The following is a 26,941-nucleotide window of genomic DNA, read 5'->3' as shown; positions in this document are numbered from 1 at the left end:
ATCAATCTCATACATCCATCTGTTGTTCACTGTGGATCTATCAGGCATATTCTCCCACCATCGGACCCACTCAGCTTCCTAGAGGTGTTGCTAACCCGTCCATCATCCCAAAATCCCACCCACTCATCCATCTCCCCTTCCACCTATCTCTCCCATACCTTCACCTGTTGTTTGCCAAACACCCACCAGATGCTTTCTCCTATCATCTTGAACACAATATTTTTGGAAAATAATTTATCTTTTGACTGTGTGGCATGTGGGGATCTTAATTCCCCGACCAGGGATCGAAGTCACTCCCCTGCCCCTGCATTGGAAGCGCAGAGTCACAACCGCTGGCCCACCAGGGACGTCTCTCCCCTACCTCTAAATCCAGTTCCTTTCTAAGATGGGGTGCCTATTCATCGCTCTCAGCTGGTAGGGGTCTCTGGGCCCTCCCCATCCCCTCGGCGGGCCCCCTGCCCGGCTGCATCCCACTCCTCATCCTAACTTAAGCAGCTGATGCTCACCCCCTCGAGAAGGAAGGGAACTCACGGGACCTGGTATGTGAGGGGCACGCTGCTTCCGTTCTCTCACTAAGCAGTTATCGAAGTCCTTCCTGCTTTCTCCAGGAGAACCGGCAAAGGGCGACCAAGGCCTGGGATGCCTGCTGGATGCCACACCCAGGGGTCCTTCTGCCCCCCGTGCAGGCCCCCCGGAAGCTGTTCTCGTGGCAAAGGACTCAGGACAGTTTCGAGGACAGACTCAGTGTCCAGAGTCCCAGATCCCCTCCCTGGCTCCCGTGCTGGCCCCGCTGAGGGGCTGGACCTCTCAGCCTCCATTTCCTGCACAGCACAGGATAATGAAGCCCATCTTGCGTGATCCACTGTTACCTGCTGCCCCTTCAACCGGCCACCATGGCAGCTGCATGTTTTGGCAGCCTTCAGGCGCTGGAAACCACTACCCTGTCTCCAGGCCATACAGCCCTGGGGGCCTCAGGGGCCAGGGGCGCAGACGGCTTGCAGTTCTCCCTGCAACACGGAGAACCGCTCCTCCTGGCCAACTCCTGTTCGTCCTTCAGAACCCAGGCTGTCTGTCACCCTGTCTGGGCAGTCACGGCTGTCCAGGAGCCTGCTGGGCTGAATGAAGAAGGCCAAGTGGTTCCCCCCGCCCCTCAAGCCGTTGTGCAAAGCTCGGGAAGCTTTTCCTGTGGGAGGAACATTGCTTCCCTGCCCAGGTCAGGCCCCATTCTGGGCAGATTCCCTTCCTCTTACTAGAAACCACCCCAGACCAAGTAGGAAGGGGGCCTGGGATCCCAGCTTCAGAAACCACACTCCACCAGCTGGTTTTGTTACCCCACCACGAAGAACTCCCAGATGACAGACAGGCAGGCCCAGGAGGAGAAGAAACATGAGCCCTAATCTGTTTCAGCAGAGAGGCTGCGGCCACCCCCCTGGCCAGCAGAGATAAGGAGGGGAGGGAAGGGTGCTTGGCTCTGGGCCACGCTCTGCATCTAGGGGTTGGGGGGCAGGGACAGCTGTGCATGCTGAAGCCTGCCTGCACAGGTGTGAGCAGCACTGATAAGAGAAACGAAAAGAACTCTTGCCACAGGCTGAAGGTGGAAAATTCGTGCCTTGAATGACTTGCCTGCAGTCTGCAAGCCTGGTCAGGTCTTAGCCTGGACTGCTGGCACCTGGGATTCTCCAGGAACTTTAGACACGTCTTACTTGGAGGGGCACTCGTGGCTGGAGAGCTGATCAGATCCGAAAGGGATACGGACCCTGGAGAGGAAGGAAGGAAAGACCCAGAAGCCAAGTGCAGCTGTGGAGGGGCACCCCAGAATGCAGGTATGAAGGGCTGGGGTGGGACTGTGGGGGCGGGGAGCTCTCCCAGCAGCGGCTAACAGCACGAGGCCAGGGAAACAGGCTTCGTGAGATGGGACTGCAAAGCGGAGGTAGACGGGGCCCCCCAGTTTATATGCTGAAACCCCACCCTCCTGAGCAGTGGGATTTGGAGGCAGAGCCTCTGGAAGTGATGAGCCCAGGAAGGCGGCACCCCCATGAAGGGACTGCGTGTCAGTCGCTCAGTCGTGTCTGACTCTGCGACCCCATGGGGTACTGCTCGCCAGGCCCTCCATCCACGTGATTTTCCAGGCAAGGATACAGGAGTGGGTCGCCATCTCCTTCTCCAATGAAGGGATTAGTGTCCTTCTAAGAGGCACAAGCAAACTTCCTCTCCTCCACGTGAGGACGCAGCGAGAGCAGTCGTCTGCAGAGCAGCAAGAGGGCTCTCACCAAAACCAACGGCTGGCGCCTTGACCTTGGACTTCCCAGCCTTCAGATGGTGAGAGTCTGCTGTGGAAGCCCCCAGCCTTTGGCACTCTGTTCCTCGTACATACAAGGCACGATTCACAGCCAGCACTTGATTCATCAGTGCTGACTGTCTGGGACAAGCAGGTGCTACAATCAAAGCGCTAGGGGACGCCCCTTGGGCAGACGGCAGCCGGCCAGCAGGAGAGGCAGGAAGCCCTGGCGGGGGGGAGGGCGCACTCTTCCACCGTCTCCCTCATCCGGGGGACACTAAGCCAGCTCTGCCCAGCTCTCCCAGGGGCCTCCAACCCCCAAACCCTGTGGATTCCCACTCTAAAATGTCTTTCTCCACCAAATTTCCTTCTCTGCTTTGCAAAAGGACTCGAGCAATGCCCCAGAGGCTCCGTGGCCCCCCGAGGCCCACAGGCCCTGCTCAACCCCACCTGCAGAGATATCTTCCTGAAACATCCATCGGACGCACCCCCTTCCAGCCCCCCAGGGAGAGAGGCTCCTCTGTGATGGGCCAGGGGCAGGGAGTGGCAGGATGCCCGCCGCCTCTCCCTACACTCCAGTGAGCTGCCTGGTTCCTTCCCTCCCCTGTGTGGCTTGGGCGGGCCTTCCCTCCCCTGTGTGGCCTGGGCGGGCCTTCTCCCACCAGCAACCTTGTGGGGTTCAAGTGCACCCGCATTCTGAAGACGGGAATGCAATTTTGGCTCGAAAGGCAGCCTCACGTCTCCATTTGCCACAACTTAGCTTTCAGGCAAGAAGCCACTGCCTGCCTCTCTCCTAGCTGCAATCTTGCAGTGTTTACAAAAGCTCTTAAGTGTGAGAGCTGCAGGCACATTCACGGGAGACATGTCTTTGAAAAGCAGAACACGTGTGTGCTGATCTGTCCTGCCTTCCTGCTGACCAGACTGGGGGTCCACACGCCCACTCTGCCAGCCAGGGACCTGAAGGGGGCTTCAAGAGAAGTCACAGGAGGAGAGAAGACACCCACACCAAGCCTGGACCAGGCCAGGGTCAGAGGACAGGGTCAGAGGGCAGAATCACAGACAAGGCTTCCAGGGTTGATGGTGTGACCTCCGAGGGGTGTGAGATAACCCGGGGAGGGGCAGTGCCAGGAGCGGGGACAGACCCAGCCACACGTGTGAGCACTCAGGCACACACCCACACACCCACACGCTCATCTGCATTCAGCACACCCACGTACACTCACGAGCACGATGCAGCCATATGCACACACACAGACACCCGTGAACTGCCACCCCTGCTGCTCAGCATTGACAGGGGGGTCCAGGGCAGCCCCCGAAGAGCCCCATTTCTGGTGCTGGCCTCTGAACGCTGCCGGGGCAGTCAGCTCCCAGAACCCTGGCTGGGGGTCTGCGGGCCAAGCCCCAGCTCTGCAGAGGGCCTGCTGGGCTGTGACAGGGAACCCTGGTGCCTACAGCTTCCCGCTCTGGCTGCCCAGGATGGCAGGAGGGAAGCCTCACGGTGGAAGGACTGCTCTGTCTGCTGAAACGAGACCTGGCTCTCCAGGCAGCTGGCCATCCTCCGGGTCCCCTGGTCTGTGCTTCGTGTGAGCCGACCCTCGTCTGAAGGGACCACTTGGACAGCTGATGATTCACCCGGGCATGTGTGTCATGCCTGTGTGCGGGGCTGAGGACAGGGCTCTGCAGAGTCTCAGGAGAGCAGCTGGCATGCCCGCCCAGGATGTGCCCGACAGACGTGTGCTACAGCCACCCCGGGGTCTGTGCCGCCTCTGGGCTGCTCTGAGGGCAACCGGGAAGGAGCAGCCAGACCCCAGCAGCAGCTGGGCATGATGCTGGAGCCATGCCTTGTACCCAGGCACCCTTCAGCTTGGGGTTTTCTCCTTCTGGAAGGGTCTCCCCAACCCTGCTCTTGGACTGCCCAGACCCCTCACTCTGTCCATGCCTGGCCACCCCAACAGGGACGGTCAGAGCACATGCCAGGGCATGCGTACCCGACTCCCATTCACAAACCTCCACCCTCATCACCCACAGATGCACACGCCTGGTTCTCTGTAGCCCAGAACCACGCCTGGCACAGAAAGTGCCACGGATGTTAGGAAGAAGGGAGGGAAGGAGACAGAAAAAGTGTGTAGGTCCTGACAGATGAAAGTAGCCTGAAGACCACCTTGCTCACCAATCCATTCAGTAGTCACGAGAGCCAAAGAGCTCCACTGACTTGGCCAAGACGACACAGATCTCAGCCGATGGGAGCGCCCTAGGCTTTGGCACCTGGCAGGCACCCCACCCGCGGCACCACACGACCCGGGAAGCTCTTCTCCTTCCCAAGCTACTCCCAGGACACCCACCAGCAGACGCAGCCACGCACAGAGCTGCAACTATCAGCCCACAGGGGTGGCTTCACCAAGATTAAGTCCCCACGAGGCACTGCTGCTGCTGCTGCTGCTGCTAAGTCGCTTCAGTCGTGTCCGACTCCTTGCGACCCCGTGGACAGGAGCCTGCTAGGCTCCTCTGCCCATGGGATTTCCCAGGCAAGAATACTGGAATGGGTTGCCATGCCCTCCTCCGGGGGATATTCCCGACCCAGGGATTGAACCCGCGTCTCTTACGTCTCCTGCATTGGCAGGCAGGTTCTTTACCACCAGCACCACCGAGGAAGCCCGCACGAGGCACGGTAGTTCCTCAAGTTACTTGTGAAAAAAGTGCCCCATGGACGGATTCCCTGGAGCACAGAGTCCTTTGGACAAGGGTGAATAACTCAGCAGCAAGCATTCATTCACCAGAAAAGCTAGCCGTTCCCTTTCTGCTCCCCGTAGTGATGGGTGGATGCTGTGCTGATCTCTAGTGCTGCCCACAGGGAATGCTGGTCCGGGGGCAGGAAGAGAGAGCCCAAAATCAGAGGGGGTTAGCGCTCAGGGGGCTGCTGCACAGCCTCGGATCCGTCAGTCCCTAAGCTTCTCGGACCTTACAGACCCCTTTAGAAAGGTGCTACCCCTGCACTCTCCGGACGTGAAATTCACGGACAATGCACCTTTCCTGTATCGCAAATCCCAGTACAACACCTTCTGACTGTAACACACAGGCAAACTAGAACAAGGAAGTGGTTCACAGTGAAATTATCTGCATTTCAATATGAAACGCTTATACCTATATATAGAGTCACTACGCATGTGAAAGCCACAAATGCAGAATAAGCAGGTGACTCCCGTCCCACCAGCCCCGCTGCTGTCAGCACTGAGGTGGAAAAAGGCCCTTGGTAAAGTTCCAGATGAAACCCCAGCACAGGAGAGTTCTGCTCTCAGCACGGTGGTGTGAATCGGCTACAGAACAACCCTCCCACTGGTCACAGTCACGACTCTGGGCAATAAAAATACCTGCCCCCCAACCCGCCCCCTCGTCGACCCTACAACAATGACCCAGGGATTCTGTAGAGAAAAAGAACAGACTGGGACGGGGCAAGCTTCCACTTTGTGGGGCATGCTGGGCCATGCTACAGACACAGAGCTGGGAGGCACACGCAGATAGAAGGCTAATAGAAAGCCGCCCATCTTCCTGGCTGGAGGAATTGGGGGGCAAGTTCAGGCAGGTGTAACTGGTACTGGAGACAGAGAGGAGAGAGTCCTGGAGGAAAGAAAGCCAGAGGAAAGGCATCCCTAATCCTGGGTGCGTCTGCAGAAGCTTCAGCCTGACCTTGAATCACAAGGATGCGTGTCAGACTCAGATAAGTTCAGCAAAAGATTAAATCACTGAGCTAAGACTTGACCCACTGATGATGAGAGGCAGCTTAAGTAGCTTGAGTAACTCTCAACTGAAGTATAAAGATTGCTCAGAGCAATATAACAGAGCCCAGAGTCTACACAACCTCATCCAATGTCGAGCAAAAAATAATCTCCAGAAAAATAGGGACCCCCACTCAAGAGAAAAGACAACCCATAGATACCAATCTCGAGATGATGCAGATGCTGGAATTGGTGGACAATGACTTTAACGTTATTGTTATAACTATTTCCCTGAGGCAAGGAAGAGGAAGTGGGTATTTTCAGTAAAAAGAATGAAATGGAAAATTAAAAACTTAGAAATACAATATCTGGAAAAAATTCAATGGAGAGCTTAGACAGTAGAAGAGAGATGATAAAGAGTGAGTGAAGCTGACGATAAGTCAGTAGAACTTATCTGATATGAAGAAGAGAGGGAAAAAAGATGGAAAAACATGAAGGGAGAAGCAAGGTTTAAAAAGACAACATAAAAAGATACATAATAATTGGGTAATCAGAGTTCCAGAGAATGAGGCAAATAAATAAATACTTCAAGAAACAATATTCTCACCAAAAGAAAGAAACATTTTGTCCCTAGGTGTGGTGCCATATGCTACAGTGACTTTAGACTGACCGTGGTGCTCACTTCGCAATGTACACAAATGTGACTCGCTGTGCACCTGAAGCCAGCATAGCTTATGTGTCAATTGTTGTTGTTTAGTCACTAAGTCGTGTCCACCAGGCTCCTCTGTCCATGGATTTCCCAGGCAACAATACTGGAGTAGATCGCCATTCCCTTGTCCAGGGGATCTTTCCAATCCAGGGATCAAACCTGCATCTCCTGCATTGCATGCGGATTCTTTACCCCTGAGCCCCTAGGGAAGCCAGTAAGGAACGGAGGATGAGACGGTTGAATAGCATCACTGACTCAATGGACGTCAGTCTGAGCAAACTCTGGGAGACAGTGAAGGACAGGGAAGCCTGGTGGGCTGCAGTTCATGGGGCTGCAGAGAGTCAGACACAACTTAGCAACTAAATAACAACATGTGCTAACTACACCTCAATAAAAATGAAAAAAGAAATAATGAACATAAACTTCCTAAAGCTGATGAAAGAAATACATGTACAATGTAAGATCATATGATAAAACCTCTCCAAAAAGTGGGCCTAGAGGGAACCTATCTCAATAAAATAAGGCCACAAACGACAAACCCACAGCTAACACGGTTCTCAACGGTGAAAACCCGAAAGTACTCCCTTCAACATCACGGGCAAGACAAGAATGTCCACTCTCGCCACGATTATTCAACAGGGCTTTGGCAGTCCTAGCCACGGCAATCAGAGAAGAAAAAGAAATTCAAACTGGGAAAGAGGAAGTACAGCTGCTGCTGCCTGCAGACGATGCTGCTGTACACACAGGCGCAAGTTCAGCCCGGGGTTCTAGTTCCTGGAAAGACGGAGCAAGCACGTGTTCCCCTGTGCCTCCCCCAGTGACTGCAGCTATAAACCTGGACAGATGCTGGAGTAATTATCTGTGCACTAAAAATAGCAGCAGGCAGACTGGGGAAGGAGGCCAGATTTCAAAGCACCAATAAACAGGCTGCGGGTTTCCACTTAGTTTTCATCAGGTACATGCTGGCTGGACTCCAAGGTCACCTGAAGGCCAGGCCTGCACACCAAGTGCAGATGAGGAGCTTTGAGATGAGACTTCGTCTTCTGACACGAGGAGTAGGACAAAGGAATTCTGGGGCTCAGAGTGTGTGTGTGTGTGTTTACCCCCTTTTATCTCTACTGCATGTTCTCCCACCAACGGCCCCAGGGAATCCCGCAGTGGCACGGTAGCAGTGGACACTGGGCGGGTGGAGGCCTTCTCGGACCACAGGACCTGTGGCTCCAAAAACGTGAGATGAGCCTTCACCGCCTCCTTCTTCTCTCTGTTCTCCTGCCACGTGGCCCCAGAGGAAGACAGATTTGCAGTAAGTTCATGGCACGGCAGGCGAATTAAGGTCTCAGTTTTTTGTCTGGAGGACCCAACAAGGCTGCCCAGAGCATTGGGAAGTGTCAGGAAGACTGTGGTGAGGAGGGAGCAGAAGCGTGATTGTGTAAAGTGGTATACGAACTTCTGGGCTCGCTTCAGGTCAAGGACGTGTGGATTGGACCTTAACCAGCACATGAAAGATCTTGAGAACGGGCCTAGGAGGTGACCCATCACCCGTCTCCAAGACTGGCTCCTTTTGGTGTGTGTATGAGGCATATCTGAACAGCAACGCTCTGAAAACTAAACTGATGTTGGAATCATACCCATGAAAAAGTGGCTGGAACTTGAGCTCTGACCCCAACCAAGAAATCGGGTACGTCAACCTTTCACAGAGGATTTACACAAGACCCTGAGTATTATAACAAAATATTCAAAATTTCCACAATACAAGCTGGACTCAGTTGGCATACAAAGAACTAGAAATATGCCAACTCTCAAGGGAAACAACAGAAATAAAAATAGTTACTGGATAGGTTCAAAAATAGAAGACTGAGGGAAGAATCAATGAACTTGAATTTGAAGATAGATCAATAAAAAATATCCAGCCTGACAGAGAGGATCACATAAACACAAATTCAAGAAGCCCAGTGTAGCCCAACTGGATTAACTCAAGAAATTTGTACCCAAACATATCATACTCAGATTACTGAAGACAAAAAAAACAGGAAAACATGCTACAAACAGAGAAATATGACTCATCTCATGTAGATGAACAGTCATTTGAAAGACTGCAGATTTCTCATTGGAAACCATGGGGGTCAAAAGGAAGTGGAACAGTGTTTTTAAAGTGCCATTAACCCAAAACTCTATATCCAGCAAATATCCCTCAGGAATAAAGGCAAAATCAAGACATTCTCAGATGAAGAAAAACCAAGAAAACTCGTTGCCAGCAAGCAACTCTAATAGGAATGGTAAAGGAGATGCTTCCAATGGAATGGAAACGATACGAGAGAGAGACTGAAAATCAGGAAAAAAGGACACGTGATAAAATTGTAAATATCGAGGTAACAGGATATTCTTCACTTCTGACGGTGAAGACAGCATCACCAACTCGATGGACATGAATCTGAGCAAAGTCTAGAAGATAGTGAAGGACAGGAGAGCTTGGCATGCTGCAGTCCACGAGGCCACAAAGAGCTGGACACAACTTAATGACTGAACAAGAAGTTCTTCACTTCTGACAGTCTTTTCAATATTTATGATGGCTGAAAGTAAAAATGATTAGGTCATACGATAGGGTTTTCAATGCATCCAGATTTAATACACGTGACAAATATAACAGGAAAGGAGGAAAACAGAAGGAACAACGCAGTGGTCGGGTTTTCATGTTCTACTTGCAGCAGTAAAACATGAACTTTCAGAAAACTGCAGACAGGCAAGTAACCAGAGCAATCACACACACACACATAGATATACAAGCAAAAACTTCAGTAAGTAAATTAAAATGGAAAAGTAAATTACCCAGGTTTTTTTAAAAAAAGGAAAGAAAAAAAAAGACAACAAAATTCAGAGGGAACAAGAACTAAAATGGTAAAATTTAGTCTCAACACGTCAGATAAGAGATTGTTAGAATGGAATTTTAATAACCTGCCCAATGATCTGCAGCTTACAAGGAAATCAGCTTTTTCTATGATTACATAGGTAGGTTTGAAGTGAAAGGATGGGAAAGATATATCCTGCAAGTACTAATTACTAGGGAGGAACAGAAGCATTAAATAATAATAAAAAGATCAATCCACCAAGAGGACGTAAGTCTTGAATAAATATGCACCTAACACCAGAACTCTAAGACAATCTGACAGAACTGAAAGGAGAGAGTGGACAAGCACGTAATTATATGGGAAAATGTCAGCATTCCTCTCTTAGCGATCAGTAGAACTAGCACAGGGCGAGTCAACAAAGGCACAAACATCTCTGAAAAATAACATCAATAGGATCCAACTGACATTTATAGAACACGCCACAGAACGCACATTCTTTTCAATGCATACAGAATATGAACACATGTTCTGAGTCATAAAACTGGAAAAAGAGCAAAATAAATTCAAAGCATGCAGGAGGAAGAAAATAATAAAAGCAAGAAATCGGTGAACTAGCAAAAGGAAAGGGGAAAATCAATGAAACTGAAAGCTAGTTCTTTGAAAAGATCAATAAAACAGATTAAATTTTAGAAAAATTGGCAAAGAAAAAAATAAGACACAGGTTACCAATGTCGGTAATGAAAGAGGTGCTATTGGTACAGAAGAGACGTTAAGAAGATAATGAGGGACTCGGAACAACTCAGACAGATCTGACAATTTGAAATGGACTAATTCTTTGAAAGTCACAAACTACCCGGAGTCGCCCAAGAAGCAGTAGATCATCTAAAATGCCTTATAGATATCTATTAAAGACACTGAATTAGTAATTTTTTAAAAATCGTAAAAGAGCTGTCTTTATACTCAAATGATTTCACTGAATTTTACGAATCGTTTCAAGAAAAAAGAGAAAACAAAACACCAATTCTACATAATCTTTCCCAGAAAAGAGAACTGGAGGGAACACAACTTAATTTATGAAGACAGCATTAGACTGAAATCCAACCCAGACAAAGGCAGCGTCCGAAAACCAGGCCAAGATGCCTCACGGTGCCCCCAACAGAATACTAGGAACTCAAACCCAGCAACGTATAAAAGGACTAACGCTTTACAACCGAGTGAACGTTACTGCAGGAATGCAAGGCCGGTTCAACATGCGAAAAATCAACGGACACAAACGACCATACAAACTGGAAGACACACCATGCCGTCGATGGATGCAGGAAAAGAGTCTGCCAAACTTCAATGTATCCGTAAGAGAGGGGTGGGCACCAGGCCTTGGACCCAGGCTCCTGACTCCCCTATTTTGGCTTCAAGTGGCTTGGGAAAGGCTGAGGCAGGATGTGGGGGAGACAGGGGCTTTCTGGCTCCCCAAGGCCTCTGTGTAACTTGAACAGCGCACACCAGTGAGGGTTAGTGGAGATGGCTCGCTGCAGGAGCGGGAAGACACACATGAGAAAAGCCAGGGTGCCTGAGGCCATGCGGGCCATTTTAGAGACAGCAGTTCCCCAGGAAACGCTGGCTGGATTGAGGGGCTAGCAAGGCCTACTTAAAACGGCTGGGTCTAAGACGGCCCTGGGCATTTCACTGGTGGTTCAGTGGCTAGGACTCTGCACTCTCAAATGCAGGAGGCCTGGGTTTGATCCCTGGCCAGGGAACCAGATCCCAGATGCTGCAACAAAGATCGCAAATGCCACAGCTAAGACCCAGCACAGCCAAACTGAAAAACAAAACAAAACAAAACAAAAAAGATGGCCCCGGACAGGAGAGACGTCGATTACAGGGGGTGCTGGGTCTCCCCAAAGGAGCAACTAACAGCAATAATAATCACAGCACCAGTTACTGTTATGCAATCGTAGTGACACAGATAAGAAAAGCAAAGTACCCAAAGTGCTTGGAAGCGTCCCGCACAATCCCCCTGGATGGGAAACCCCGCTTGTAATTATTTCAGCCTAGAGTAAAACCCACGTTCCACATAAGACGGTAGATAACGGTGGCTGGTGAGTTAATGACACTCAGCGTTGTTTCTGTGGAGTCACTCAGCGGTGTCTGACTTTTGCGACCCCATGGACTGCAGCACACCAGGTTTCCCTGTCCTTAATAACAACACTTAAGAATATCACGCGTAACAGCACCTGCCTATACTGGGCCAGATGCTGTGCTCACAGCTTTACATTTAAAAAAATTATCTATTTATTTTGGCTGCCCCAGGTCTTAGTTGCAGCCTGTGGGGTCTAGTTCCTGGACCAGGGATCAAACCCTGGGCCCGAGTGTCCGAAGTGCGGACCCTTAGCCACGGGACCGCCAGGGAAGCCGCTGCTCTGCGTTTCTAAGATTGGTTGATTCCACCAATGGAACAGGGTAGAGTCTATTGCTCTCCCTCTTTTGCGAGCTTCGTGCTAAGTCGCGTCAGTCCTGTCCAACTCTTTGTGAGCCCATGGACTGTAGCCCGCCAGGCTCCTCTGCCCACGGGATTCTCCAGGCAAGAAAGCTGGAGAGGGTTGCCATTTCCTCCTCCAGGGCATCTTCCCAACCTAGGGATTGAACCTGCGTCTCTCACGTCTCCTGCATTGGCAGGCAGGTTCTTTCCCATTTTAGTGGCACTTGGGAAGCCCCCTCTGCCCGGAAAATGAGAAGCAGAAGGGCCGCCCAGCTGGCCCACGTGGCGTCGTGGGGACTGTCAGGGGTGAGGCGGGGCAGGCCTTGGACTCCACAGCCTCACCCCACGCTGCCTGTCTGAGATGAAAGACCCCTGTCACTAGCACTGTGTGTGGTGTGGGCATTTCTGTGCCTGCTTCCCGAGCTCACGGAGGGTCTGGAACAAACAGAAAATCCACGTGCAGCCTTCTCACGGGATGTCAGCCTCCCCAGGGCTTCCTGGAGGTGAGTGTGCGCAGAGGGCTGGCTCTGACCCTCTTCCCCCAGTCCACGGTGCCCTGTCCCTGGGCCTGGACAGTCCCTCCTCCTGCCAGCCTCCTGGTGTGTCCCCAACCCTGGCCCTGTAGAGCCCACAGGGTGCCTGCAGGCCTCTGACTCCGTCGGCTGCTCCAAACAGTAACCTTGAACACGTGCTCCCCCAGAAATCCCGGTGGAGGGCTGCCCGATTCCCTGGAGGATGGTCTCCCAGGGCTCTGCTTGGATCAGGGACCCACACGCCCCTCTCCGTGGCTTCTGCACCCCACCACTGCCATCTAGTGGCTGAGACAGGGAACACAGAACCGGAACCGCTTCCTAAAACGTCCAGAGAAACGGCAAGGAGTAGAGGTGAGGTCACTGGGTCAGGGGGTTCCCCCAACCGGAGGCTCCGGAAGGGGTGGTTGGGAGGACGCTGGAGGTGGGTTACACTAGAGCAGCTTCTGCATTATGCTTCTGTCCCTGGGTGGGGAAGATCCCCTGGAGAAGGCAACGGCAGCCCTCTCCAGTATTCGTGCCTGGAGAATCCCATGGACAGGGGAGTCTGTCATGTTCATGGGGTCGCAAAGAGTAGGACACAACTGAGCGACTAACACTTTCCCTTGCTTGGAAACTGGTAGTTATTTCCAAGTAACAAAACGGCTTTAGATTATCTGGGTTTTGAATAACCAGACCCCGCCCCACCCCCCCACCCCACCTGCCCTGGTACAAGATGAAGTGGTAACCTGGCCAGCTTGGGGGCAACCCTCTGTCCCCAGACGACTTAGTGGGGGCAGCCTGTGTGATCCTGCGGAAGTGGCTTGGTTCTCCCAAAAGCTGGTTCAGAGATAGAGGCTGAGAATCTCTCAGAACCATGACTGCTCACCCCGCTTTCCTCAAGGCAGTCAGATGGGGTGTGAGGTGTGCAGGGGGCACATTTCATCTGGATGCGGTGGGGCTGGGCGAGGGGAGGCTCGGGAGGGGCGAGCGGGGTCAGCAGGAAGGGAAGCTGGGCAGGTGGCTGGGGTCCCTGGGCCGTCCGGGGCCCACCAGGTCATCCCCAACCCCAGAGAAGATGCTCAAGCCTTCTGAACGCACCCCCAGCCCCACCGTGAGCACGAGTCACAGGGACTCTGTCAACATGCAGGTCCTCCATCAGCAGGTCCACAGTGCCTGGGACCCTGCATTCCTGGCAGGTGGCCGTGCCCACGCTGTGGTCTGCGGACCACACTTTGAGTAGCAGAACCTTCCTCAATGGCCCCTGACTTGGTTAAGCCAGTCTGACTCAAGGAACACCCGGAGCCCTGGAATTCCCAATTCTGGAGCAGAACCCAAACACCTGCATTCCTTTCTCTCTTTTCTTTGTACTAAAGATGGGCTGCACCAGGCCTTGGCCTTCCCAGGTGGCGCTGTGGTAAAGAACCTGCCTGTCTATGCAGGAGACGCAAGAGATGCGGGTTTGGACCCTGGGTTGGGAAGATCCACTGGAGGGGGGAATGGCTACCCACTCCAGTATTCTTGCCTGGAGAATCCCACGGACAGAGGAGCCTGGCGGGCCACGGTCCATGTAGTAGTCTGCACGGCTTCTCTGGGGCCGCGCAGAGCCGGACACAGCTGAACGGACTGAACACACACGCGTGCACCGAGCCGCCGCACGTGGGCTCTTGGTTGCAGCCTGTGGGGTCCAGTTCCCCGATCAGGGATCCAACCTGCGCGTCCTGTGCACTGGGAGCTCAGAGGCTCAGCCATGGGGAAGTCCCACATCTGCCCTTCTGACAAGCTCCCGGGCACTGCAGGGGTGGCCCATCAGGGAGCACAGCCGGAGAGCCGCTGGCCGCAGCCCAGGCCGCCCATCAGTGCCCAGCGGGGGTGCCCGGGAGCCCCCGACCTGCCTCCTGCCTTCTCCTTCTCCACCTGCCCACACCACCTGGTGAATCATCTGGAAGCCGACAGAAGAGAGCAACACTCCACCAGAGCGAAGCCCAGGCCGTCACGTTCGTTATCCAAGTGCTGCCATTTCCCAGACACGGCCTAAATAGGCTTATTCTGAAGCGGAGGGACGAGCAGACCCATGTCCATGGCGGTCCTACAAGCGCAGGGGCAGAGGCGGCAGGTCTCCGAGCATCACGGCTGTCGGGGTCCCCGGGGGGCCGAGGGTTGAAATTAGAGGTCAGCTGGATGCAGGGGTCCCTGCCTCTGTGTGTTGGGCAGCCGTGCTCCGAGTCCCAGGGCGCGCGGCTCTGAGCAGGCTTTGGGGGTGTGAGCACAGCGCATTCCCACCCCAGGTGCCCGCCACGGTCCAGGATACGAGGCGGGCAGCCCAGCACGGAGGCACACGGGCGCCTGAGGGCACAACCTCTCAGCCGGGACCTCCCCATGGCCTGTGCCCTCCTGGACGGCCGGGAGTCCCGTCTGCCCTAGAGGCGGGTGCACCCAGGGCCTCCCGGTCAGTGACGCCCACCTGGGGAGGTGAGACGTGAGCACTGTCACGGTCACAGGCCGTCCACAGTGGCACCTGACACGTGCCCTCACTTTGCCTCAAAGGCGGAAGGGACAGCTGACCGGTGGTGGCCTGGTTCGAGGGGCTCAGGAGAAGCGGGAGGAGCAGGAGGAGGGAAGCATCTTTCTGAAGTCAAGACCCACGGTCAGGCCACTTAACTCCCACCCGGCACCAACGTGAGGCCCCGCTCGGCCGAGAGCCCCAGGTCACGGGACACCCTGCCTGGGCTGGGCAGGAGGCCCTGGGGCCATCACGTACCAGCTCAAAGGAAGCTGGCAGAAAAAAAGCTCCTCCCTGGCCCCTGACTTCCCCTCGCGTGGTGAAGAGGGAACTCCCTGGGGGCTCTGGAGCTAAGCTCCACCTTTGCCAGTCGATGGCTGTGTGACTGGAAGGAAATCACTTCACCTCTCTGAGCCTCCACTTCTTCATGCAGAAAATAGAGACCAGTGACGTGGGATGGCAGGTTTAAGTTACAACTGCAACCGAGGCTAAACCCTCAGGGACACTGTTCACTGCGTGTCCACCGTGTGCAGAGGCTTTATGATCATGGGATTGCCTCAGTCCCCCTCAGAACAAGGCCAAGCGACAGGGCTACTCTGTCTACGAGGCGCCGAAGGAAGGAGGGGCAGCGGCAGCACGGAGCCTGGGGGTCGTGATGGACGGGGCTGAGGCCACGGCATGACGCCCGCCCCGGTCCCGGCACGCGCAGGAGGCGTCCTCGAGCCCCCGGTGAGCCAGGCTCCCCGTGGTCAGGGCAAGGGCGCCCGCCCCACCCTCTGCTCCCGCGCTGGGCCCTGCAGTCGGTCACGCGGGAGGACAGCGTATGCTCTGAGTCCGCGAGCTCCTCCACGAGGGCCGCGCGGACAGCACGGGGTTGGGGGGTGGGGGGGAACCAGGCAGCAGGACACGCCTGGTGTGAGAGCGCCCCCTGCCGGCCACGCGGACGCCTCCCTGGCGACGGACCCGGGCCGCACGCCACGGAGGACTCAGAAGGGAGGCACTCCGCGGGACGCTGTGTTTCCCACCAGGATCACACCTAGTGAGGCGGGAGGGGCCTGGGCAAGACCGGGGCACCTGAGTCAGCACGAGGGAGCCGTGCAAACACAGCTCCAGTCACGCGGGCTCTGGAGGGACGCTCGGTGGGCTTGGGTCTCCTGCCACATCTACGCTATTAAAATGCTTTTTAAAAGTACTGAATGTCTGAAAGTTAAATGCTGGTGTGAAATGACAACACCGCATCAAACTGCATGGAGTTAATCAGGCCTGTGTGATCCACCAGTAAATTCTTCCTACTCCCTGCTGGTTATTAGATCACCCACAAATCCATCCATTCATCCATCCATCACCATCCACTATCCATCACCACCCATCCATTATCTACCATCCATCCATGCACTATCCATCATCCATCCATTCACCACTCACCAAACTATCCATCCATCCATCATCATCCATTATCCATCACCACCCATCCACTATCTACCATTCATCATCCATCCATCCACCACTCACCAAACTATTCATCCATCCATCCATCATCATCCATCGTCCACCCCCACCCATCCTTTCATCCTCCCACCCACCTGTCCACGCATCACTCTGGCCACCCGTCCTTCCACCCACCTGCCTGTCCTTTCTTCCCTCCACCAACTGGCCGCCATACACTGACTAGCACCTGTTCGACACCAAGTTCTGGGCTGGGCAGGCACTGAGGGTCCAGAGAGGGTATCACAGTCCTCATCCTACTAGATCCTCAGGCACTGGGAGGAAAAGCTTTACAAAGAAGAAGACAAGCCTGTGAGCAAGACCCTGAGGGCAGGAGCCTAGGATGGCTCTGTTTTCACTGAGGGGAGAAGAGTCAGGGCAGAAGTCACAGGGTGTAGGAGGAGGAGTGGAAGGGAAGGATGTGCTCAGCCCACCAGGGTCCATTTTCTGACACTTCGCCCAAGTCTAGTGTGTGTGCCATGCCCAGTTCCCCCCGAGGATGGGCATAGGATCCTGGTCTGGTCAGTGGGTCCACCCTACCCCCTCGGTCATATGACTTAAATCAGCTCATCAAGACTCAATCCTGAGCCTTCTCTTATAATGACTTGGAAGAGGCACTCTCCTCCTTCAACGGCTGCTTGACCGTTGACCCTTAACCTGGTGCTGCTGGTGGCCCCTTCCCCAAGGTATGAGGAGAGGCTGCCAAAAACAGAATTCATACAGAGGAAACCAGAGAAAAGAGGTGGAAAGAGAGCTGCCTCATGCTCTCTGAGCACCTGGATCCAGCCATGCCTGAAGCCCTCATTCCCGAGCTTTCAAGTGATTCTATTCCTTTTTGGACCCCAGCCAGGTTCAGCTTGATTTTTATCATTTGTATCCAAGAGGCTTGACAGATACGAGGGGTAATATTCCTGGCTTTGGGACACAGGTTCTGACCTGGTATGAGGTCTAGGATCTCAGAAGGTGAAGAATCTGATGGGACTTTGAAATCTGAGCCACGGCCCGCAGGGTGGCTAGCGTAAGTGTGCAGGCACCAACGCCTGGGCAGGTCCCTTCCACTCTACAAGCTTCGGTTTCTCTGTGTGTGAAGTAAACTTTTTTGCATCCCGAGGTGCGCTGGCTGAGATGGAAGTGGCCGTGGGCGGGGCAGGGGGAGGTTGTCCAGATGTGGCTGCACTGTGGAAACAGGAAGAAGGCTGTACCTTAGAGCGTACTATGGCAAAGGGGCCAGCTGTCTCCCCCAACATCTGTTCTCCACTTTTTCCTCAGGTTGTCTGGAATAAGGGCTACAGCTCTCAAACACCCTGGAGATGACGCTGTGGCCGACAGTTGGGAGAGTAGCGGACACTTTACATAAAATGAGGGCCATGGTTTGTTTCTTCTCCTCTCCTCTGTTGGAATGTGGATGCAATGGATGGAATCTAAGCAGCCGCTTTGAACCATGAGGCAGCCTGTGAAGGATGCGCTAGTCACTCAGTCGTGTCTGACTCTTTGTGACCCCATGGGCTGGGCTCTCTGTCCATGTACTTCTCCAGGCAAGAATACTGAAAGTGGGTAGCCATTCCCTTCTCCAAGGGATCTTCTCAACTCAGGGATCGAACCTGGGTCTCCTGCATTGCAGGCAGATTCTTTATTGTCTGAACCACCAGGGAAGCCCTGTTGAGGATGATAGAGCAGCAAAAAAGGAAAAACCTAGATCCCTGTAAGCCTGGAGTGGCAGAGACGGAGGAGGAGGCTGTCCAGATGTGATGTGACGTGCACTATGATGGGCTGGAGCCCCCATCCCAGCACTGGACCACCTTCCTCTGTCTCCTCTAACACGACAGAGAAACAAACCTCCACCTCACTGCAGCCGTGGTTCTTGCGTGTTCTCCTGTCACGTGGGGCAGCGCGTGGTGATGCTCCAGTGGAGGGGGAGGGAGAAGTAGTGGGGAGGAGGGTCTCTTCTCTCAAGATATGAATGTCTGGATTTTGATGTTAATTTGAAACGCATTCTATTTATTAGAGTTCTCCAGCCAGGCCTCCCTTACTCATCTCCAGGTTTAACTCACTAAAAGTTTCCACACCTAAGCAGCCACCCTTTCCCTGATGGGTTCTTGTTGTGGGCTTAGTCAAACCTTAGAGCCCGCACGTGGAAAAGAAGGCTCCTGGGAGCATATGGGGCAGCCAAGCCCGTGGTGCTCCCACAGGTGTGTGTGGGGGGTGCTCCTCACTTGTTAAAATGTACCTGCCGACTTCCTTTTTGTTTCATAACAACTCCATTTTGTCACTCTAATTTTAGTGGCAATGTTTTTGTTCCAATCAGCGATCATTTTGGAAAAGTAGGCTGCTAGAAGAGTTCTTGGCATACAAAATGACAAGCAATTTTTAAACGGCATAAGACTGATGATTTTTAACCACACTGAATTCTAAATCTGTTTCAGGCTGGTTAACACTTGTTAGCAAATAACAAACTCTTTCCGATGACTGTCCATTCGGCCAGCTCCAACGTGGCAGGCGGTGTGGAGTGCCTCCTGGGCACCCACCGGGGTCACTAAGAGGCGGCAGGCAGGGTCCTGCCCTGGGGAGCGGTGAGCAGTCGGGGGATGGGGACATGGACTCGGGGAAGCGTCACCGCAGATGTCCACCTGGGGGCTGGGCTTCATGCCCCACATGCTGGTGCCAGGCTGGGCTGGGGTAGGGGGAGCGTCCCCACAGCCACCCACCCCACGCCCCTGCCCCCACTCTGAGAAGCGCCCGCCATCTGATCCTTCTCTGCAGGGTCAAGATTTGAGTGCGGAGAAGCCTGGCAGATCCTCAAAAAATGAAATACAGTGATCGTCAAAGTGTCAGTTGCTCAGTTGTGTCCGACTCTTTTGCAACCCCTCAGACTGAAGCCCACCAGGCTCCTCGGTCTGTGGGATTCTTCAGGCAAGAATACTGGAGTGGGTTGCCATTTCCTTCTCCAGGGGACCTTCCTGGATCTTTCCTGGGTCTTTCAGACCCAGAGATGGAACCTGGGTCTCCTGTATTGCAGGCAGATTCTTCATCATCTGAGCCACTGCTCCTAAGAGTGATCGTATGACCCAGCGATTCCTCTCCTAGGCGTGACCCCAAAGAACTGAAAACAGGACCCAACCAGACACTCAGGCGCATTCACGCTAGCTAAAGGAGTGGAGACAAGCCAAGCGTCCACTGATGGATGAATGCATGGATAAGCAGAGTGTGGTGCACACATACAGTGGGCTATTAAATTACTTCCTCCTAAAAAGGAATGATGCAACAATGTACAACACGGACGAACCTTCAGAACATTAAGCTAAGCGGCAGAAGTCAGACTCAAAGGCCCACATGTTATGTGATCTCTTTTACGCGAAACGTACAGAAAGGGGAAATCTACAGAGACAGAAAGTAGATTAGCAGGTGATGAAAATGTTCTAAAATGATAATGTTATTTTTGGCCTGTGGTACATGCGTGCGGGACCTCAGTTCCCTGACAAGCAGGGACCGGACCCGTGCCCTCTGCAGCGGAAGCGTGGAGTCTTAACCACTGAACGGCCAGGGAAGTCCCGAAAATGTTCTCAAATTAGACGGCGGTGACGGCTGCACAAGTAGGTGGGTATTTTAAAAGCCACTGAACTGTTGAGTTTAAATCGGTTCATTTCACATTGTGTGAATTCCACTTCAATTTAAACACATCTTACAAAAAAAAAAAAGATTACAGAACATTCTGCCTGGGGCTCCGAGCGCCCACTCCTCGGGTCACTGCCTCAGGTCATCTGCGTCTCTCCTGACGGATGCTCAGCCCCCTGTGCCGAGAGGCAGCGTTGGGGGAGGGGGCGCTGGGGATGGGAGATACAACGCTCAGGCCTGTTCTGAGCCAGGGGTGGTGGCCAGTTGCTAGCCGGGGGTCCCTCCAAACGCTGCAGAGCTTCCAGAGCCTCTTTCCTCCCTTGTCAAGTGGAGAGAGTCTCACATCCCAGGCCTCACTGCGTAAGGTGAGCTCCCTGCCCGCCTGTCCCCAAGGGCAGGGTCACGCCTGCTGGTGGGTCCATTCATGGAGCTGATGGTGACCCAGTGCGGGATCTGGACGAGACCCAGGATTGAGGACAAAGCGGAGAGGTTCCTGCTGTCACTTGGGGGGCAGACGATGAAAAGACAGACCCCCAACAAGCCAAGGGGTTTTATCTGCAAAGAGCAGAGCAGGCGGGCCCTTGGTGCAGGGTCTGCACTAAGATCAGAGGCTGAGAAGGAGTGAGCTGGGCAGAAGGGCCCTGGAGCTGGCACAGCACATGTGGGGCAAGGCAGGGGTGTGGGCACGAGGGAGACCGCCCTGGGTGGGCTCAGAGCAGACCCTGTTCCAGTGGACTGACCAGTCTCTGCAGGAGAGAGGCCCCCGGCCCCTTGCGGAGCCAGCGGGCACCACACTGCACTCCCGATGGGTCAATAAGGAAAGGAAGGGGGCGAGGTGGGTGGGGAGGCATTCTGGGAGGGGGAGGGGTGCTGCAGAGGCGGCGTGTGCTCCCCTGGGGGCCTTCCCTCCATCCCCTGGCCCTCTCTGACTCCCCACCCTGGATTCACTGAGCCTGTGCCTGGCCCTGCACAGAGCTTACAGACCGCAAATGGCAGACTGCCAAACGCACTGCGCTTGTTGCCACAACGGGGCGAGGCTGGAGAGCTCCCAGGGGCGGCGGCCCCCAGTCCAGGGTTGATGGAGACGTGGAGACTGCCTGGAGGAAGGGCACACGAGGAGTAGAGCCCGGACACAGGCCCCAGGCTGGCTGCGTGTGTCTCGGGGAGGAAGCTCCAGGGTCCTTCCCACCTGCGGTGCAAACCTGGCCTCGGGGCCCCGGCCGGTTCCTGGCTGGCCCGCCCTGGCTGCACAGTACACGGCCCGGCCCGCTGCACAGCGGGTCACCCCGGACCCGGGAGGCCACTCGGGCTTGGACCCTGACCATCGGGCAGCAGTGTACCGGGGCCCCAAGCCACGAGCAGATGCTGGGTACCTTTATGGGCGTCACCTGAGTTCTCTGCAGGCCCAGGGTGGGTTGGACGCAGGACCGTCTGCAGGCGAAGGGACTGAGCACAGAGAGAAGGCAGGTGGCATCCCCAGATCCCTGGGCCGAGCCAGGGTCCCCAGGGCAGAGACACGGACACCCAAGCCACTGTGCCCCTGTGGGGTGCCCCTCCAGCCGGACACTGCGGGTAGGGGGGTCATCAGCGTCACCCTCAGGCACAAAGGGTCATCGGACACAAACCCAGAGGGGACACACCCGGGCCCAATCTCCCAAGCGACACCCCAGGACCCGGACCTGTCCCTCGGTGCCAAGTCCCCACCAGCGTCGGCATGCGGGTGGCCAGTGTCAGAGCGGGGGGCATCATGCTGAGCACTGCAGTGCTGGGTGTCGTGCTGTTAGCCTCTGGGGCTCCCCGTGGGGTTTGTTCACCCTGATAAACATCTCTCCTTCCCCTCCTGGAATTCAGGGGCGGGCTCTCCTCCACGGGACCCCAGGTGCTGGCCAGTGCGAGGGTGCAGGGTGAATGAATGAATGCAGGAGCGGGTGTGTGAGCAGCCCAGTGGCTCTGGCTCCAGTTTCCTCCCACCAGGACCTGCAGTAAGTAGGGCAGCCCTGGGCACCCGGAGCTGCTGAGTGGTGCCAGCTATCCTGCTTTGCTCCCAGAAGTCTCCCCGTTTGGATGATAAATGATACGGTCACCCTGGCAGTGAGACTCCTTCTAGGAGCGTCCCTGAGCGAAGCCAGGCGCTTCAGGAATAGGAACTAGGTCAGACTGTCACTAGGGTTCCGTCCCCGGGCCCGGGCTCAAGGACAGCCCGGCCCCGAAGCCACGCGGGAGCTATGCGCTTACCCGGGCAGGTGTTCAAGGGGCACACGGTATAGTTGGGGCCCAAGCAAGGGGGGGAGGCTCCTTGAGCCTCTGGAAGAGCCCACAGAACCGCGTGTGTGCACACACACGTAGGCACGCGTGCTCGTGTATGCTGCACTGTTCAGGTGTGCAAGTGCAGACATGTTGTGTGTGCACACGTGTGCAGGCAGCCCTCATCTGACCCTCAGTGAAGGTCCGTGACCCCGCCACCCCCAAGGCTCTGATCTGTGCCCATGGAAAAGTTCCAACACCCAGGGGTTCCGGTAGACCCAGGAGGCTGGAGACACGAGGCTGCCCCCAGCTCCCACCCCAACGGGGGCTCTGGAAGGGACCATGGTAATGGTGTGACCTCTGGGGGGCAAGTCACAGCAGTGGGGTGGCGTGGCCTGGGCCCCCATCTCTGCTGGGCAGCGGGCCGGGGGAGATCGGGTCAGAGGACGCTCTGGGCTACGGGCTGAGAACGTTGTAGCCCAGAACCCAGTGTGCAGGATTGGAGCCTTGCCGTCTCTTCTGCTCTTTCCCTGGGAGTCCTTCCCGGAAGTGGAACTGGCAGCCCAATCCCTCCTCTAATAACACAACCCCGGAAGACGAATCAGGCTGGGGGAGCAACGGCTAACACCGCCACAGCCTCGCTCCCCTTACTTGTCTGCTGACCTGCTCGGGAGGGAGCTTTCGGAGCCCATCAAGGTCACGGTCAGGCACTGTCGAGGGGAGTGGTCTGGCTAAAAGATCTGACACTGCCCCCGCTGGCCCTGAGAGACCCATCTGGACCGATGTCACCATGCGTGAGAAGGCCAGAGACCCCGGGTCCCAGCATGACCGCCAGAGAGTGACTTAACCGCTAGGGTCCTTCTCTGTAAAATAGCCCCTCAGGTGGGCTGCCGGCCCCTTGCATGCCGAGGAAGAGACTGGGAAAGAGAACCGGCACTTTGAGGAGCTGTAACCACATGCAAGCCACCCCCCGCCCCGCCACACGCCATTCCCCGTCTCCTCCCTGCTCTGAGCTCGGTCCTCCTCCCCACACAGTGCTCTGGGAGCTAAGAGGCTCAGGGACCCTCCGCTGGTCCTGAAAGGTAGGCAGGGAGGGATGAGGGTGGGCGTCAGAGACGTGGCGTCTGGATGCTCTGGGTCACACTCCCTGCTGGCCATGCTGAAGATGCAGCTGGCTCCCTGGGCACCCGCCTGGGGAACAGGGCTCCATGGAGAAGCCCAGGGGAGCCCCCTCCGCGCACCCAGGGCGAGCACACAGAGAAACTCCCGGATCCAGGCGAAGGGCACATTTGCATCCCAGCCAAACAAGCAGCGGCTGCTGGGGTGCGTTCGCCGCGGTTAACAGCTGTGCTGGCTTGGACCATGCTCCTGGGGGATCCGGCTGAATTCGGCAGTGATTGCACAGCACGAATCTCTAATCGAAACAATCTAGAGGCAGGGGCTCCCGCCTCATGGGCGCACTGGAGCTGGGGCAGAGGCACCGCGGGCTTCGGCCGCCTGGGCGGGAGATGAAACCAGCCCAGGCCCATCCCAGCAGGTGGCGAGCCTGGCCCAGTGTGGTCAGCTTGGCCACTGCCAGAGTTTAGAGCCCCATCCTCGGGTTTTGGCAGTTGCATAAATAATGCCAAATCCCAAATCGAAGCTTCAGCTGAGTTACAGGAAAAGCTCCCAAGCCACCCGGCCTGTGGCATCAGGAATTAGGAAACCCCGTGAGTTTTCAAAACAAAGTGTGTTTGTTTAAAGCTGGCAACGCTCTGGAGGATGAAGACCTCTGAATGTGAGCACGAGACACGTGTCCTCAAGCATAACGTGGAGGCAGTGGGTGGCACCTCCAGGTCAGCAGAGCCACTATGAACTTTTCGGGACCCAGTGCAGAATGAAAATGGGGTGGTGCAAAAATGACTAAGAATTCCAGGACGGTGACTTGAGAGTGGAAGAGAAGCACGCTGCCCGTGCACCGGTGGGTGTGGCCTGCCCATGAAGACAATCCCTGCTATGTCCCCACATCCCCTGCCCCGAGGGCTGTGGGCAGGTCCTATCTCTAGGGAGCCGCTGAGAGCTGCACCCAGGGAGGAAACTCGGGGACTCCCTGGAGGAGACAGATGGGAGGCAGCCAACGTCAGCGCGGTTCTAGGGCTGAAGACGGAAAGGAGGTGGCCTCGCGCTGTGGGGAGTGCCTGGGCGAGCCCACTCAGGGAGATGCACACTGAGCTGGACACGGAAGCTCTAACTCGAGAGGCTGCTCACTGAAGTGCTCCCTGCAATAGCAAAGCGGCAGCTGGATGGCCAATGTCATGTCAGTGTCACATCGGTGACAGCAGTGGCGCAAACTGCCTATCAGTGGTTCCTCCAGGACAGCACGAGAGCCTCTGGAAACAGTGCTTCTGAAGACAACCTTCAGGCCATGAGACCATGTCCTTGTCACTTGGGAAAGAGCAAAAGTAAGACCCAGAATTTGAAAGGATGCATTCAATTTTGTTTACTAGGTATTTATACTCAGAGAAGGACTGACTGGGGATTATCGACATGGGGGTAGGATTATGAGTGCCTTTTATTTTCTTTTTTTATACCTTTCTGTGTTTCCCAAATTCACTGCAGGCCCAAACATGATGTGTAGGAAGTGAAGTGAAGTGAAGTGAAGTGAAAGTTGCTCAGTCGTGTCCGACTCTTTGCGACCCCGTCCATGGAATTCTCCAGGCCAGAATACTGGAGTGGCTGGCCGTTCCCTTTTCCAGGGGATCTTCCTACTATAGGGATCAAACTGGGGTCTCCTGCATTGCAGATGGTTTCTTTACCAACCGAGCTATCAGGAAAGACGACGAGGATGATAAACGTGTTAATTTCAAGGGTGAACACACTTCCAATGATTACACGCAAATGGCCAGTAAGCATAAAAAAAGATGCTCAACGTCTCTGGTCATCAGAGAAATGCAAGTGGAGACCACAGTGAGATACCACCTCACGCTCACTAGGATGGCGATTATCAAAAAACCCAGAAAATAGGCGTTGGCAAGGATGTGGAGAAATCAGAACTCTCATATCCCACTTGAGGGAATGGAAGATGGAAGATGGTCTGGCAATTCCTCAAAAGGTGAAACAGAGCTACCACGTGATGCAGCAGCCCCACCCCTAAGTGTGCCCGAAAGAACTGAAAACAAGTATTCAAACAAAAACCTGTGCATGAACATTCCTAGCAGTGCGTGTGTGTTAAGTCGCTTCAGCCGTGTCCGACTGCGACCCCATGGACTGTAGCCTGCCAGGCTCTTCTGTCCATGGGATTTTCCAGGCAAGAACATTGGAGTGGGATGCTGTGCCCTCCTCCAGGGGATCTTCCTGGCCCAGGGATCGAACCAGCATCTCTTACACGTCTCCTGCATCGGCAGGTGAGTTCTTTACCTGGGAAGCCCATTCATAGCAGTTCAGTTCAGTCACTCAGTCGTGTCCGACTCTCTGCGACCCCATGAACTGCAGCACTTGCTAAAGCCCAGAAACAGAAACCCAAATGTCCACCAACTGATGGATGGATCGACAAAACGATGTCTATATTCACAAGGGAGTATTACTCAACCTGAACAAGAAATGAAACTGTGACACAGGCTACGATACGGATGAACCCTGATAACATCATGCGAAAGCAAGCCGGTCACCAAGGATCACATACAGGGGTCTTTCACTTGGAGGAAACGTCCAGGATGGGAGAACCCATGGAGACAGAAAGTAAATGAATGGTCCTCAGGGGCCGAGGGAAGTGGGAGATGGGGAATGCTTGTTAATGGAACGAGTTTCTTTTTGCGATGATCAAACATTCTGGAATTAGTGGTGATGTCTGCACACCTTGTGAATAGATGAAAACCACTGAATTCTATGCTTGAAAAGGGTAAATCTTACGGTTTGAGAAGTTCATCTCAATTTAAGGAGACGGAAAGCAAGGTGCCACGTCTGAAGTCCTCTAGCTCGAGGAGGGAAGTAAGCCGAGACAGGAAAGAGTTGACCGTCCAGCACTAATCTTACAACCTGAATTGATTAACCACTTTTTTTTTTTTTTTTTGCTGTACCATATGGCATGTGGGATCCTAGTTCTCTGACCAGGGACCAAACCCTTGTCCACTGGAGTAGAAGCATGGGTCCTAACCACTGGACCCGTCAGGGAAGTTCCTTGATGAACCACTTGGAAGCTTCTGGAAGCTGCATTTGCTGACGATGAGGGTGACTGTTGGTTTATGTCTGTGAGCAATGCCCAAGCAGCCACTTCCTGCCCCGTCTTCTTGGCTGCCCAGGGCCAGGTCCCCTGGGACCCCAGGCTCCTCCTCCTCCCCCTGGCTCCCCCACATCCCCAGACCCCGCCTGGCTAGGCACAGGGGAGACACAGAGCGTCCTCCCAGATGCTTCCTTGGCTCCACGATTTGCGGGAGCAGGAGCTGGCCCTTACATGTCTCCTTACATATGCATGTCTTCCATGTAATCTGCCAATGTGAGATTTCATCTTTCCCAGCATGCAGCCCCCATAAGCCAATGTTTATTCATTATCCCCGGATCTGTTTCCTATCGTCTATTTCAGCGGAGCCA

General features: G+C 54.6%; 1 protein-coding gene and 1 long non-coding RNA gene across 4 annotated transcripts in view; one reads left to right on the top strand and one right to left on the bottom strand.

The window, feature by feature from the left end:
• Positions 1-26,941, bottom strand: part of SHANK2 (SH3 and multiple ankyrin repeat domains 2) — a 510,411-nt gene that overhangs the window by 243,988 nt on the left and 239,482 nt on the right. The window lies entirely within an intron of this gene.
• Positions 1,523-4,752, top strand: LOC113886363. Of its 2 annotated transcripts, none has more exons than XR_003509418.1 (3): positions 1,523-1,823; positions 2,105-2,319; positions 2,665-4,752. It is a non-coding gene; the product is annotated as an uncharacterized LOC113886363 (long non-coding RNA). The 2 variants fall into 2 exon arrangements; XR_003509419.1 differs by having other exon boundaries at positions 1,524-1,823; positions 2,130-2,319.

This window comes from Bos indicus x Bos taurus, chromosome 29 (assembly GCF_003369695.1).
Source record: "Bos indicus x Bos taurus breed Angus x Brahman F1 hybrid chromosome 29, Bos_hybrid_MaternalHap_v2.0, whole genome shotgun sequence".
Taxonomy (NCBI): domain Eukaryota; kingdom Metazoa; phylum Chordata; class Mammalia; order Artiodactyla; family Bovidae; genus Bos; species Bos indicus x Bos taurus.
The sequence above is the reverse complement of the archived record's forward strand: the minus strand, read 5'-3'. Positions and strand labels throughout refer to the sequence as shown.